The sequence below is a fragment of the Lygodium microphyllum genome, chromosome 7 (genome assembly GCF_053477565.2).
Source record: "Lygodium microphyllum isolate KBCC chromosome 7, Lygodium_microphyllum_v1.1.10, whole genome shotgun sequence".
NCBI lineage: Eukaryota > Viridiplantae > Streptophyta > Polypodiopsida > Schizaeales > Lygodiaceae > Lygodium > Lygodium microphyllum.
The window spans coordinates 84,925,242-84,938,621 of NC_141141.1; positions in this window are offsets into that span (position 1 = coordinate 84,925,242).

Sequence of the window (13,380 nt, forward strand, 5' to 3'; positions counted from 1 at the left end):
TCCAAAAATATATGGTCAATAGAAGGATCTAGCCTTTTAATTATCCTTATCATTAAGTGTCAAAATTGGCGTGTACTTATACGATGGGGTCACACCCAATTGATGGATAATTGATGAATTGGATCATGTGAGCAAGTGTCTTAGCTCTTATATTACTAGTAAAAAGAAAAGAGCATGGCTAATTAATACACATAAAGAGTTAATTGGAGCTCTTAAGGAAGGATGGAACAAGGGCTATTTATCAAAAGAGAGTTGTTGTCTAGATGATGGATGATGTCAAGATCCTATGAAACCCTTCCAAAAGCTCTTATCCAAGGCGGTTCCATAAGAATTCGTCGAATGTGGGCAAATCAAGTAACTTGCACAAGGTCCATGCAATGACTAGAGGCATGTGCCCAAGTCTTTACTTGACTATGTCGACTTGTCATCTTGTGGGCCACAACTTGATAGAGTTGAAGGGAATAGCACCGCCTTCACTTATGCTAGTCCAACGAATGTGGATGGGGTGCTTGCTTAATGAATTTGCTTTGAGAATTGTTTTAGAAGGGTTTTGTACATGGCATAGCATGTGGGTTTACAATGAAAAGAGAAACTATATTTTGGATTTGCAATTATGTCAGAAGAGTAGTGAGGGCAGAGTCTACGTATGGGAACTGGGAAGGCCTTCTCTTAAATCGAATTATTAAACAGCATAAGTTTTAAAAAGAAACCAGCTTTAGGAAGCTCGGAGCTGTCAGCGAGAAACTATAGAGAGAATCGATGGTGGCAGAGTCTGCGTGTGGGGAGGCCATCTCTAAAATCGAATTATTAAACAGCATATAAGTTTTAAAAAGAAACCAGCTTTAGGAAGCGCAAAGCTGTAAGTGAGAGACTATAGAGAGAATCGATGATGGCAAGCATATGGATTCATACGTACCTCCGACGTCGTTTATGTAAGTAAGGAAATGGTTTTGAATTTTAATAAAGCAATATTGCAATATTTTGTGATAGTGCGCGCCAAAGGGAGAAACGTAGGTATATTTCGGTTTTTTCCACAACGCCGACCGTCCGGCGACAGGGCGAATTACGAGGCGCTTGCTTTTGATCTCCGCGGGAACCGACCAGACAACCAACCAAAAGGATTCAATGAGCTTTTTGCAAATAATTTTGACGTGGGCGGAGAGGAAAGATCCTGACGAGAGAAAAGAGAGCAAAAAGGCTTCTGGAGTGCATGTGCCCCTCCCTTGATAAATTGCTCCTCCCCATGTGACATCCCCACCACCCACCCACCCACCTACCCTCCCCCCTTCTCTCTCTCTCTCTCTCTCTCTCTTCTCGTTGCCACCACAACACATGCAGCTGCCAGCCACCCATCCAACCAAGTAGCTCGTCACTCATTGGTTGGTGGGCAGGTGCATATCCGCCAAAAGGCACAAACACAATACCAAAAACAACATTCATTGTGCCTCTCCATAGAACAAAAATCCCAATGTCATTCTTGATCTAATAGTCTTATAAGTCACCACTAGCACACCCCCGGGCCCCCACTCCACATTGCGCTACAAACACAAAGCACGATCTACCTATTATTTGATGCCATGCTCATCCGTATTCGCTCAAATGCAACATAATAGTTACTAGCATTTTGTGCACGTGGAACGTTAGGCCACTTCACAGTAGCTTTGCTGCCACAAACAAAGAGTGGGCAATCCATTTCTCCTCTTTTCCCTCTTTATTTCTACTTTTTTTCTTCCCCCTGCGTCTCTCTCTCTTTCTCCCCCCCAAATCCCTATATCTAAAATTCTCTCTCTCTCTCTCTCTCTCTCTCTCTCTCTCTCTCTCGTTCTCTCTCTGTCTTTTATTTTAGTTTATTTTCTCTCATCTCCTAGTTCTTTCTCTCTCCCTCTTTCTCTCTTTCTTCTCTCCCCTCTCTCCTCTCTTTCCTTTCTCTCTTCCTCTATTCTTTTTTCATTTTTTTTCTTCATCTTCTCTCTCTCTCTTTTTCTCTCTCTCTTCATTTCCTCTTTAACTTTATTTATTTATTTTCTCACCTTTTAAATTTTAGATTTCCTCTCTCTATAATTCTCTCTCTTTGTGTTCTTACTCTCTCTTCTTATTCTTCTTCTCTCTCTTTCCTTTTTTCTCTCCCCATTTTTCTTCTCTCTCTCATTTTTTTCTTATTTTCTTCTCTCTCTTTCACTCTTTTGATTTTTATCTTTCATCTCCATAATTCTCTCTCTCTCTCTCTTCTTCTTCTTCTTTCTTCTCTCCCTTCCCTCCTCTCTCTCTCTCTCTCTCTCTCTCGCTCTCAAAGTATGAAAATTTGATATTTCCTCTATAATTCTCTCTCTTCTTCTTCCTCTCTCTCTCCTTTCTCTCTCTCTCTCTCATTTTATCTTTCCTCTCTATAATTATCTCTTTATTCTCTCTCCCCCCCTCAAAAAATGTTTAAAATTTAAAAAGAATTTTCTATTTCCTCTTTCACCCCCTCTCTCTCTCCCTCTTCCTCTAATTTGTTGTTATTCTCTCTCTCTCTCTCTCTCTTTCATTTTGTTCTTCTTCCTCTCTCTCTCTCTCTTCATTCTCTCTTTAATTTTTTATTTTCTCTCTCTATATTTTTCTCTTTGCTTTCATATTCTCTCTCTCTCTCTCTCTCTCTCTCTCTCTCTCTCTCCTTTTCTTTTCTCCCTTTCTCTCTCATCCTTTGCTCTCTATCTCTTTATTAGATCATTTTATTTTTTCTCTCTCTTTCCTCTCTTTCTCCTATTCTTTCTTTTCTTCTCTCTTAGTATCTTTCTCTTGATTTTTTGTTCTTTTCTTCTCTCTTAGTATCTTTCTCTTGATTTTTTGTTCTCTCTCTCTCTCTCTCCTCATTTTTCTTTTCCTCTCTCTTTCTCTATTTCAAGTTCTTTATCTTACTCTCCTCTCTATTTTTCTTATCTTCTCTCTCTCTCTCTCTCTCTCTCTCTCTCTCAAAGTATGTCAAAAACTATATCAAAAAAAATTTAATTAATTTACTTAAAATATGAGGAAAAAGAGGAAAAAGAAAGGAGAGTTTAAATTAAAAAGCTAACTAAAAGAGGGGGAGAAAAGAGAGTGAGTGAAACTTTTGATTTTTTTAAAAATGATAGATTTAATTTAGAGAGAGAGAGAGAGAGAGAGAGAGAGAGAGAGAGAGAGAGAGAGAGAGAGAGAGAGAGAGAGAGAGAGAGAGAGAGAGAGAGAGAGAGAGAGAGCCTAGGCCCTACATGTGAGAGAGGGGGATTTAATTAAAAAGGGGAGGGGGAAAAGAGAAGGAGAGATTACACATGAGAGAGAGGGGGTTTTAATTACAAAAGGGAGGTTTGGGAAGGGGAGTGGGTTCGAGAAGCCCTCTAGAAGTTTGGGGTTTCCCGAACCTACAACCAAAATAATATAGTAGTATAGATTTGTATACATATGTTACACATTGATGAGTTTTCTATATGACTTTATGAATGTGAATGTATGTGTTTGTTAGGGATGTGTATGTGCATTATCTATCTATAGATAGAAGTACAAGTGCACATGCTAAACCATGGAATAGTAGCTTCACATCAATTGACAATCTAGTGGCAACTCACTTTGCTCATAAGAACCCATTGTGAAGTGTTGTACACTTGGTATATGCCTTGCTTAGCTCAATGCATCCCCACATGCAACACTAAACAAACAAAATGCACTTCATCTATTGAGCAATGTTTCATATACTCTGGTGATAAGGTTACAAGATGTACACATAAGAAGTACACAATCACTCACTCATTCACACACACACACACACACACACACACACACATTTTGAGTGCACTTTTTGTTATAAAATTCTAAGGTTGCATGTCACTTTTGGTTTATTCCATCTTTGGCTTAGTCTACACACTAACTCCCCTACTTTACATATTTGTACTGCAAGTTATGTATTTGTGTCTGTTGTTTCTATATATGATAGCAGGTTTTATATGATGATTTAGATTTTTTTCTTAAACTATCATTGTATACTATAGATAGAGAAGCGAGATTGTATTTATAAGAGATGATATTAATCCACTTCTTGATTAACAAAATAAGCCCTAGTGTTCAAACATGTTTTCTCTTATCTCAACAATGCCTAACATGTTGCATAGCCCCCCAAATTTAGATTAAGTCTTTATTATGTCTACTCATTAGGTGCCATATTTGTAACTTACACAATTGGCAATTGGTCATTGTTTTGAAAAGTTAAACACTGAGATGAAATACATTTGGCTATCGACTTTTGTAGGCATCTAGTTTGCTAGTGCTTAATCATTTAGTTTATGGTAACTTTAGTGGTTTATGAATTCCAAGCATATGGTTAAACTTGTTATTGCTAATATTTCTAACTATGCTTACAATCGTGGCGGTTTGAATATAAACCTATCCCCTCTATTTCATTCTCTCCCTCTTTCAAGGGAACAACTTAGCTCTTATTCCCATACTCCTTCCTCTCAATTGCATACAAGAAACCTCTTGTAACAATTCCCCTCACTTCACTTTAATCCATTTTTAGAATTCCATTAGTTCTCTCTAATCCACTCTAGTTTAGTTGGCACCAAATTCTAAAACCCTATTCTCTATCTCTATTTTCTCCCGATTAACTTCACTTCTCCCTAATGTTTTGTGTACCTATCCTAAAATATTCCTATGTTGGCATACCCCATCCCAAAACCTATTCCTTATCTCTCTTTACTCTCATTTACCTTCATTGGTACACTTGAAAACCAAACATTTTACATGCCCACCCATGAGTAAGTCTAAGCCCTTTTGTTATGGTAAACCATAGCAAATGTTGATCATGTTGGTTGATTGTTGTATCAAGCATTGTCAGTATTATATACTTTAGTGGGAATGTTTATTTTTGTTTGTTAGAAATTCTTTCTATATTCCCACACCCCATGCCTAGTACTTCAAAAGAGATCTAATGAATTATGCATGATGAGCTCAGTAAGATTGCTATTTATGCTAATATTGGTAAGCTTATTCGTTATTCTTTCTTTAGGGAGCAAGATTTTAATGTTTTGTTTCTAAGATAGGTTTTAGGGCCTTTTTTATGAAGTTAACTGTAAAAATTTGTAATACATGATGAAAATTTGGGATTTTCTCAAATTGAGTTTATCAAGGCATGTTGCTATAGCCACAAGATGGCCTATATATATATATATATATTAATGTTGTCTTATATGGCTTAACAAACAACATTTCCATAAGTAAAGCTTAGTTTCCATGATATTACTTAGTGCCTTATTGAAACCACTTTATTTTAGCTGAGTTAGTCTAAGCTTGCATGCTCTTGATATTTCCTTTCTCATCATGAAGCTTCATAATCAAGTTACATGTTTACTTTATTAATTTATAAATTGGGTGCTTCACTTATACACATGCCTACCTCTTCTCTTGTGGCTCAATCTACATGAAAACTTTTTTTTAAGGTTTTCTTCTCTTAAAAAAGAATCAAGGAAATACTTAACCCCCAATTCTTTAACCCTAACTAAAGAGTTTTCTTAATAACCCCTTTGATCTTTCCAATATCTCTTTAGTAGTAGCAATACCCCCCTTGCTACTACTCACTACCTATTTAAGCAATGCATTTGCTAACATCTTAATCCATCCAACTGATTTTGCTACATTCCATACTTATAGTATATGAATTCTTCTTTTCTCTTTTCCTTATGGAAGCAAGTGAGGTAAATTTATCTCATGGGAGGCAATCGAATAACAACCGTACATTGACATTGGTACTTGAAACACAAGTTAGATTATTTAGTCCTTATTAATATTCCAATGCTTGATTTTGTAGGTAATAGATGGTGTCCTTCCCTCACCTTACATTATGATCTAAATTTGCTTTCAGTATAGCTTTTCTTGTCAATCTTTCTTTGTTTTAACACACACATAAACAAGTGTGTGCACACACACACATGCACGCACACACAATTAGAATGGTTAAGTTGAGTAACATCCTATGTTAGTTTAATTCTATGGTTGTAATTGGCCAACTCTACATGGAACCATGATATATGTTATGCAGTTAAAAAGTGAAATAGCTTCTCTCTCTCTCTCTCTCTCTCTCTCTCTCTCTCTCTCTCTCTCTCTCTCTCTCTCTCTCTCTCTCTCTCTCTCTCTCTCTCTCTCTCTCTCTCTCATATACACTACATAATGGCATCATAGTCTTGCATACTCATCGGTATAAATAAAAATATCCAATGTGACTTTACTAATTCAATGTGTATCTTTGTCTTGATGTAAGGTGCCCGCCCCCATCGATTGTCCAGGCATGCTTTTAGTGGTCTATTGAGAAACGAATCTAAGTGTCACTGTTTGGAACTCCCATGGAATGTTCCGAGTTTTTTCACCTAGGGTTTCCCAAATCCGCCTCGCAACAGAACGTTCACGGCTGAACCCATTAGGATCGACCTGAAATTTGGGCTCCTAGTGGCCAAGGTCTCCTAACAGCATTCTAGCGTCGAATCCTGGACATCCTACTTTACGCATAGATATCCAAGCCGAAGCAGACCCATGCCGCACTTGGTCCAAAGAGAATGGGAAATGAGAGGGATGTGCCGCTCAACCTCTCTGCCCATAGGGCATAGTCCCATTCCAGTCCCCTAAAACGGCATGAATCAGGTTCTAACCTAACAATACCTAAAGGTCGAACGAAAATAAAATCTTGTGAGAAGCCTCCCAGTTCTTTGGACCACCCTACCGTAGGACGGACTCGTTGGGGGTTCCGCCCACCCACTTCCCTCAATAGCTTTAGTTTTCTAATTAGATCCTATCACATTTATGTGTGACACTTAAAGTCGGCTTCATTAATTAAGCCTTTTAGGAGACAGGGTTCGTTCGCATAACTTATAGCACAGACATGAAAACATAGCAAAACAATCTATTGACAAACAAGTTCCTTAACTTATCTTCAAGTTAATCTTTGTCTCCCACCCATACATGAGAAATTATGTATCCCTTCTGTCCAATAGAAGTATCCCTTCTGCCCTGCAAAAGTAACTGGTCCAAATCACATGGCACCACAAATTCAATCCTTTATCTAGAATAGGATCTCCGAACATGCTTAGACGTTGGGGGCCATGGAGGTATTCAACTCCATTCTAGACCTAGCAAGGGTTGTCTAGAGCTCCACCTGACCCGCAAGCTATCTAGGAGCGAAACATCAATCTTGTAGTTGGCCTTTTCACCACTCGACTTTCAGCCCATGAATTGAGCAGTGCCCTCTTCGGGTTAATCCGCAGTGCGATCAATGAGGTGATCCACTAGTGCAAAATATCCTTCCTTAATTAAATCCTTTATGAATCCATCACAACAAGGCATTCAACCTTAATATCAGTTTCTAGGAAAACCTTCCTCTACCCCCATGGCAACTTGTCATTACAGACCCTTGCCATGCATTTACTCTAAATCTCAAGCACTTGGAACAATCATCCATACAACAAACTAACAACTAGTTGAATGTAAAAGCATTTAGGATGTTGTTAGATCAACCAACAAAAAAACCAATTGTATTCTTCCCAAACAATGCAAGAATAGTCATGATAATATTTCCATCGCATATCTGCTCTTCCCCTTGGGATCAAAGAGCGATTCTATGTAAAATTAACCCCTAACCATTCATAACCCCTAACCATTCTTCCTTGTAATTGCTTTATCAACGAATAAGCCATATACAACTAGGTGCAATTAACTTTTCTCAATACATGCACTTTGTAAGCTCGATCTTTTGAATACGTGAGATAAAATTTATCCCTTTCGATGACCTATACTCGTGCATCATAGTCTGGGGCTTAATGTATCTCATATGAGAATCAAAACAGCTATCAATTTGAAAATACATTACTTACAACCAGAATCATAGTTGGATTGATAGTGATGCCTTCGTCTGAAGCTTCATTGTTGTGATGGGATTGCCATCCGCACGTGACATTCTTCGCTTGGGGGCCATCGTCCACAAGTAGACTCGAGAGATTAAGAAGGCAGAATAGATTCGAGATGGGAGAGTGTAAGAGAAGATGGTTAAGTCGAGGATCGAGATAGAGGGAATGGAGCTAACTCTCTCCCTTGCAGCCTCACGGGGTAACTATTCTCTCTCTCTCTCTCTCTCTCAAGATTTCTCTCACAATATCTTGGAGGGGTATCCTTCTCTCTACCTCTCTCTCGCAGCCTCTTGGGGTCTCCTTATGCCTCTCTTGCCTCCCCATGCCTTATATTTATAGTGAATCAGAGAAGAGGCTTGTGGCTGAGAAGAGGAGCTCTTTGTGGAGAGGGATCTTGGAAAGATCAGTGATCTGATGCTCATATCATAGATCTGATGGTTCCATTGGCTCCGAAAGGGGGGGGGGGGGAGGTAAAACTCCAAAACCCTTGTTTAGAAAGCTATTAGTTTACTCCTTCTTCTTTTCTCTGTTCGAAGTGTTGTTTTTTGTTTGTAGACTGCGATCCCTCTATTTATTTTCTCTTTATTTCGCAAATCCCTCTCTTTATTTTTTCTTTTGATAAAATCCCCAAACTAACTAAAACATCACTTGTCTTTTCTTTTAAATGACATCCAGCTCTAGAAATCTCTATATCTTTTTAGGATAATATTTAAAATATCTAAAATATACTAGTTTTTCCCAAAATCTAATATTTTTGGACCATCCAAACTATACACATTAATACTAGTGATTAATATAGCTCATAAGTCTCGTTCACCTTGTAACTTCTATGAAGGGTGGCTACGGTCCTTGTTAATCCAAGAAAAATATCGAATTTACGACTCTTGATTTTTCTAAATAAAATATTTTTAATTAAATAAAAATTATTAGTTACTAATGTTAGTTAGTTTTTACCTTAGTTAGTCTTTAGTTAGTAACCTTACTAACTTATTAATTGACTAACTAACTTTTGAACTAACTAACTAACTTTTAATTGCATGGAAATATTACACTTCAAATGTCAATTTTAACTAAGTTATAACATGATCCATATATAAGTGACAACCCAAAGCCCATAATTAATTTATCATTTAACAACTTGTGAAAAATACACATATATATCCTCCTTTTGATAGGACACATACCAAGAAAAGCATACACAACACATGAGAACACATAGAGAGATTTGAGAAATTTCCACTTGGGCTACATGCATTTATGGAGACATACACACATGCGAGCTCAGAGGGGTTTTAATTGAAAGGTCATATCCATTGGGGATTAGAGAAAAAATGAAGTAGAGAATATGAGATAGAAGAGAAGAAAAATAATAGGCATCATGTTCCAATGAATCCCAAGAATGGTGGAAATCAAGTTCTGTTTAAGACAAGTCCATACATCATGAATCAATCATAAAACCTTCTGCCAAGTCTGCCAAAGCCTTTACATAAGATAAAGGCAAAGCTCAAATGATTCAAACTCTACATGTATTACATGTAAACTCTACTGTACATCTAAGTCAAAGAGTCCAAATGATCAAAATGTTAATAGGTTTAGATGATTTCTTGGTAGGAGAAGCCCAAGTACTTCTCCCGAGAGCACTACGTATTGATAGAATCTAAGAAGGAAAACAAAATCCTTGTATGGGACTCCAAACACACTTCAGCCTAGTGTATTCTTGGTTATTATAGTAGTCATAAGCTAATCATTTGATGGCTAAACTCCAAGACAAATGGCTCTTGGATTATCTAGACAATGTCTACTACTACTTAAAAGAAATCCCAAGCATTAGATATCCTTGAGCTTCCTGTTATACCCAAAAACATGTATCAAATGATAGCTTTTAGTTTGGTGCTTAGATGGCAAATTTGATGATTCTGTTGGCTCCAAAAGGGGGGTAAAACCCCACAATATCTACTCGAAATTCTCCTGGATCGCTCCTTTCCTCTCCTTCCATTTGGAGTGTTGTTTGTTGCCTAAAAACTGCGATCACATACAGCCCGAATTTGGGAGCCCTTCTTTTTTTAATGAAAATTTTCAAAAATGGCTAGCCACTTGCTCACCCTATTCTAGAAGTTTACTACACCTTTTGGGGATATTTACAAAAAATAATGACCAAAATCTTAAAAATATTCTAAAATGATACAAAATTCCTGTATTTTTGAACCATCCATACTATGGACACCAACACTAATGACTAATATAACATTGACTCTCTAGATTAATAAGATAGCCAGATGATGATGCACTCCAAGGTTTTTCACATTGTGTCTGCATAGCAAGACGACATCCACCCCCTCTAAATCTACACATCCTTTGGTATGTGCCACAGTCCTAGTTGTCACCATATTCAGAGTCCTCCTCATCCTCTGCAACCATATTATTTGCTTCTTCATCTTCCATATCTTCCTGGCCCTTGTATCATGGCCACTATTTTCATCCGATTTTAGCAACTCATAGGCAATAGATTCTTGTCTCTTGAATAATTTCATTATTTTTCGTACTATCATAATTCTTATGACTGTCCCATCCAGCTCATTTAATTCATAAGTAGTAAAATCAAACACCTGTCTTACCACATAGGATTCAAACCATCGTTTAGAGACTTTATGCATGGCACTATGCTTATTTTCCAAATTGTTGTCATAAGCCAACACGCAATCTACATTTTGTATGGTTCATGGCCTTAATCTATGTCTTTTGTCAAATCGTTTCTTGTTTTGTATCCTTGCTACCCTTAACTTTGCAACTATTGCCTCTATGTCTTCTAACTTCCTTTCCAATTGTCTAATACGTTGTCAAGCGATTTTTTGAAAACTGAAAACCCCTAGTCAAACTGTAGTTAGGTTCGTTTTTGTTACCTAAGTTATTTGCATGTTTGTTTGTTTTGTTGTTTTGTAATTGGATTTCTTGTGTTTGTCTAGCTTAGGATTTGTTTTTGTCATTTTGTTTGGTTTGTTGAGTGTGAAACTTGATGGCCTTGGTCGAGCTTGGTAATTTTTTGGACAGATTGAAGGTAGAGTTTGCTAGTAGCTATCGAACATTGTGAAACATGGTATGTTTTCCTGTTGAGACTCTTGCACATCATGGGGATTATGGGTTCACGAGCACTTCGCGATGCACTTGTTTGATGCACTACACTCGGGGGTCGTCTCCTGAATTATTCAAATACTTCCATGCCATAGGTTAGGATGAAGCACTTTTCACACCATTGTTGAGCACTTGCATGGCATGGGGCTCGCTCCAGCTATATGTAGTAAATTCTAGTTGCATGCGCACTTGAGAGAGCACCTGTCATTGAGCACACAGATTTCTTGCACGCACAATGTTTGGGATATTCCTCACAAAGTTAGGAACCTTTGGTTTAGTGGGTAAGGTGGTTGGGAGAGTTAGAGGGTCGTGAAGGATGCCGCCAACTGTGAGATGGGATGTTCTTATCTGGTCAACATCTTGAGGGCCATCTTTTTTAGAGTGTTGGTGAGATTATGGGCGGGAGGAGCGGAGTACGCCATATCTTTTTGAAAAGCATTGAGAGGTGAGGATAAAGATTTAAATAATCAGGGAACTATGTTTGCATTATGCACGACGCACGAGCACATCTAGATAGGCTAGGCACAATTTCTTCAATGCATCCATATTTTTTGTGTGAGCATTGCTTGAGTGGTTGCATAGCATAAATTCCAACATTGCATGTCTTCTTCAAATCATGTGGAAGATTGGGCACGACATACCTTTTTTGAAGCATATTCTTTAGGGCACATTGCATAGAAATACAGATTCATTACAAAGATTCCAAGAATGTGAACACCACATTGGAGTTTATGAAGAATACAAGGGCATGTAAGGCTTGAAAGAGCAAAGTTCTTCTTCATCAAGAGAGATAATTGGATATTTTTATCATGGATCAAAACAATTCAGCACTTCAAGATGATAGCTTGACATAAGGGGAAGAAGAATATGATGGTGGATATATGTTTCGAAGAGGGGTTTGACTGTAGGAAAGAGATCAATAATGGAAGATCAATCAATAGAAATCATAAAGTGTAGGAGTTGCATTGCGATGAAGACAACAATTCATATCTTTTGGGATGGCGACATTATGAGAGGCAAAAAGAAATTCAAAATTTTAAAACAAATCAGTGACATTGCCATTAATATATGATGGCTTGATTGATCGGGCAAGTGACGCCAATAGGACAAGTGATCAACGTTCTAAAATGATGAAACATGGAGGCGTTTGTGCTAAAGCGGCCTTTTGAGCAGGGCAACATTGTATGTCAACACAACAACAACAGATTCTGAAAGAGGGGATTTGATTTGATGGCGATTGTAGGGTGCCAATGTGCCATTGAATATTGTAGGGATGGTGTGTTGGTAAAAACATAGAAATAATAGCAGTTAACATAGGTGGTGGCATTTCTACCATTGATGAGACAGAGAGGAGGATGATAACATCACTATAGACGAGAAGGAAGAGGCTTATTCTGAGGCATTTGACAGTTCGTGTTCGACGGCCAATGACATTAATCGCAAATTGGCGGCATATTCTGTGAATCGAAGGCAGTTCGTCGGCTATTGATACATGTAGAGTATGGTGGCTTGATGAAGATGAGTGATGAAGCGTAGACAATTTGGAACTGCATAGAATTACAAAAGATTTAGCAGCCAGGAAGACACACAAAGATTGCATTTCATTGACCTTATGCACAGCCTGAACGTTAGCGTATATTTTGTGTGGTGGCAGCGCGATGCAATAGTTTGATTAGCTTAAAAAAGCTATTCGTTTTTATTAAAGTCCCAATGCTTTTTATTTTTGAAAAACGTTTGAGTTCTTTAGCCTTTTGAAAAGCTAAAGGCATAAAAGCCTTAGGCTTTTTGGGAAAGCAAAACACAACGTGAACGTGAGTGTGGACAAGAAACTATGTAAAGGGAGGTGAGTGGAGTTTTAAGTGCTACCCCCCTCAATTTCAATTTGTATCTTGTGAGAGATGTGAGAGGAGGGTCGCATGCGAGAGGATACTCTTGACGTGCTAATTCGAAAGTTGAAGAATTTGGATTTTGTGGTGCCAAGCGTTGGCTCAAGGCTTTCAAGGTATGGGAATACAATTCACTTGGTTTTGTCTTTGAAACTGTTGGTGTTTTTTTGAATTTTGTGTTGGGTTTGTGTGATGCTCTACCTAAAATTAAGTTTCTTTGTTTTTTCTGAGCTACAAGAGGCATCGTGTGTTGTTTTGGTTTTGTGTATGGCTTGTGGTGTCCGTCAAAATATTTATTTATTTTTTGTTGTGTTGTACATTCGATAAAGTCAATTTTCCCAATCGGCACTCCTTAACGTCTCGTTATCGGGTTGTGAGTGAGACTTGCTCTCGAACGCTGCTCGCGTAACATCTCTTGTTTGGTGCCCCCATTGAGGAGTGTTGGAAAAATTGACTTTGTGCGTGAT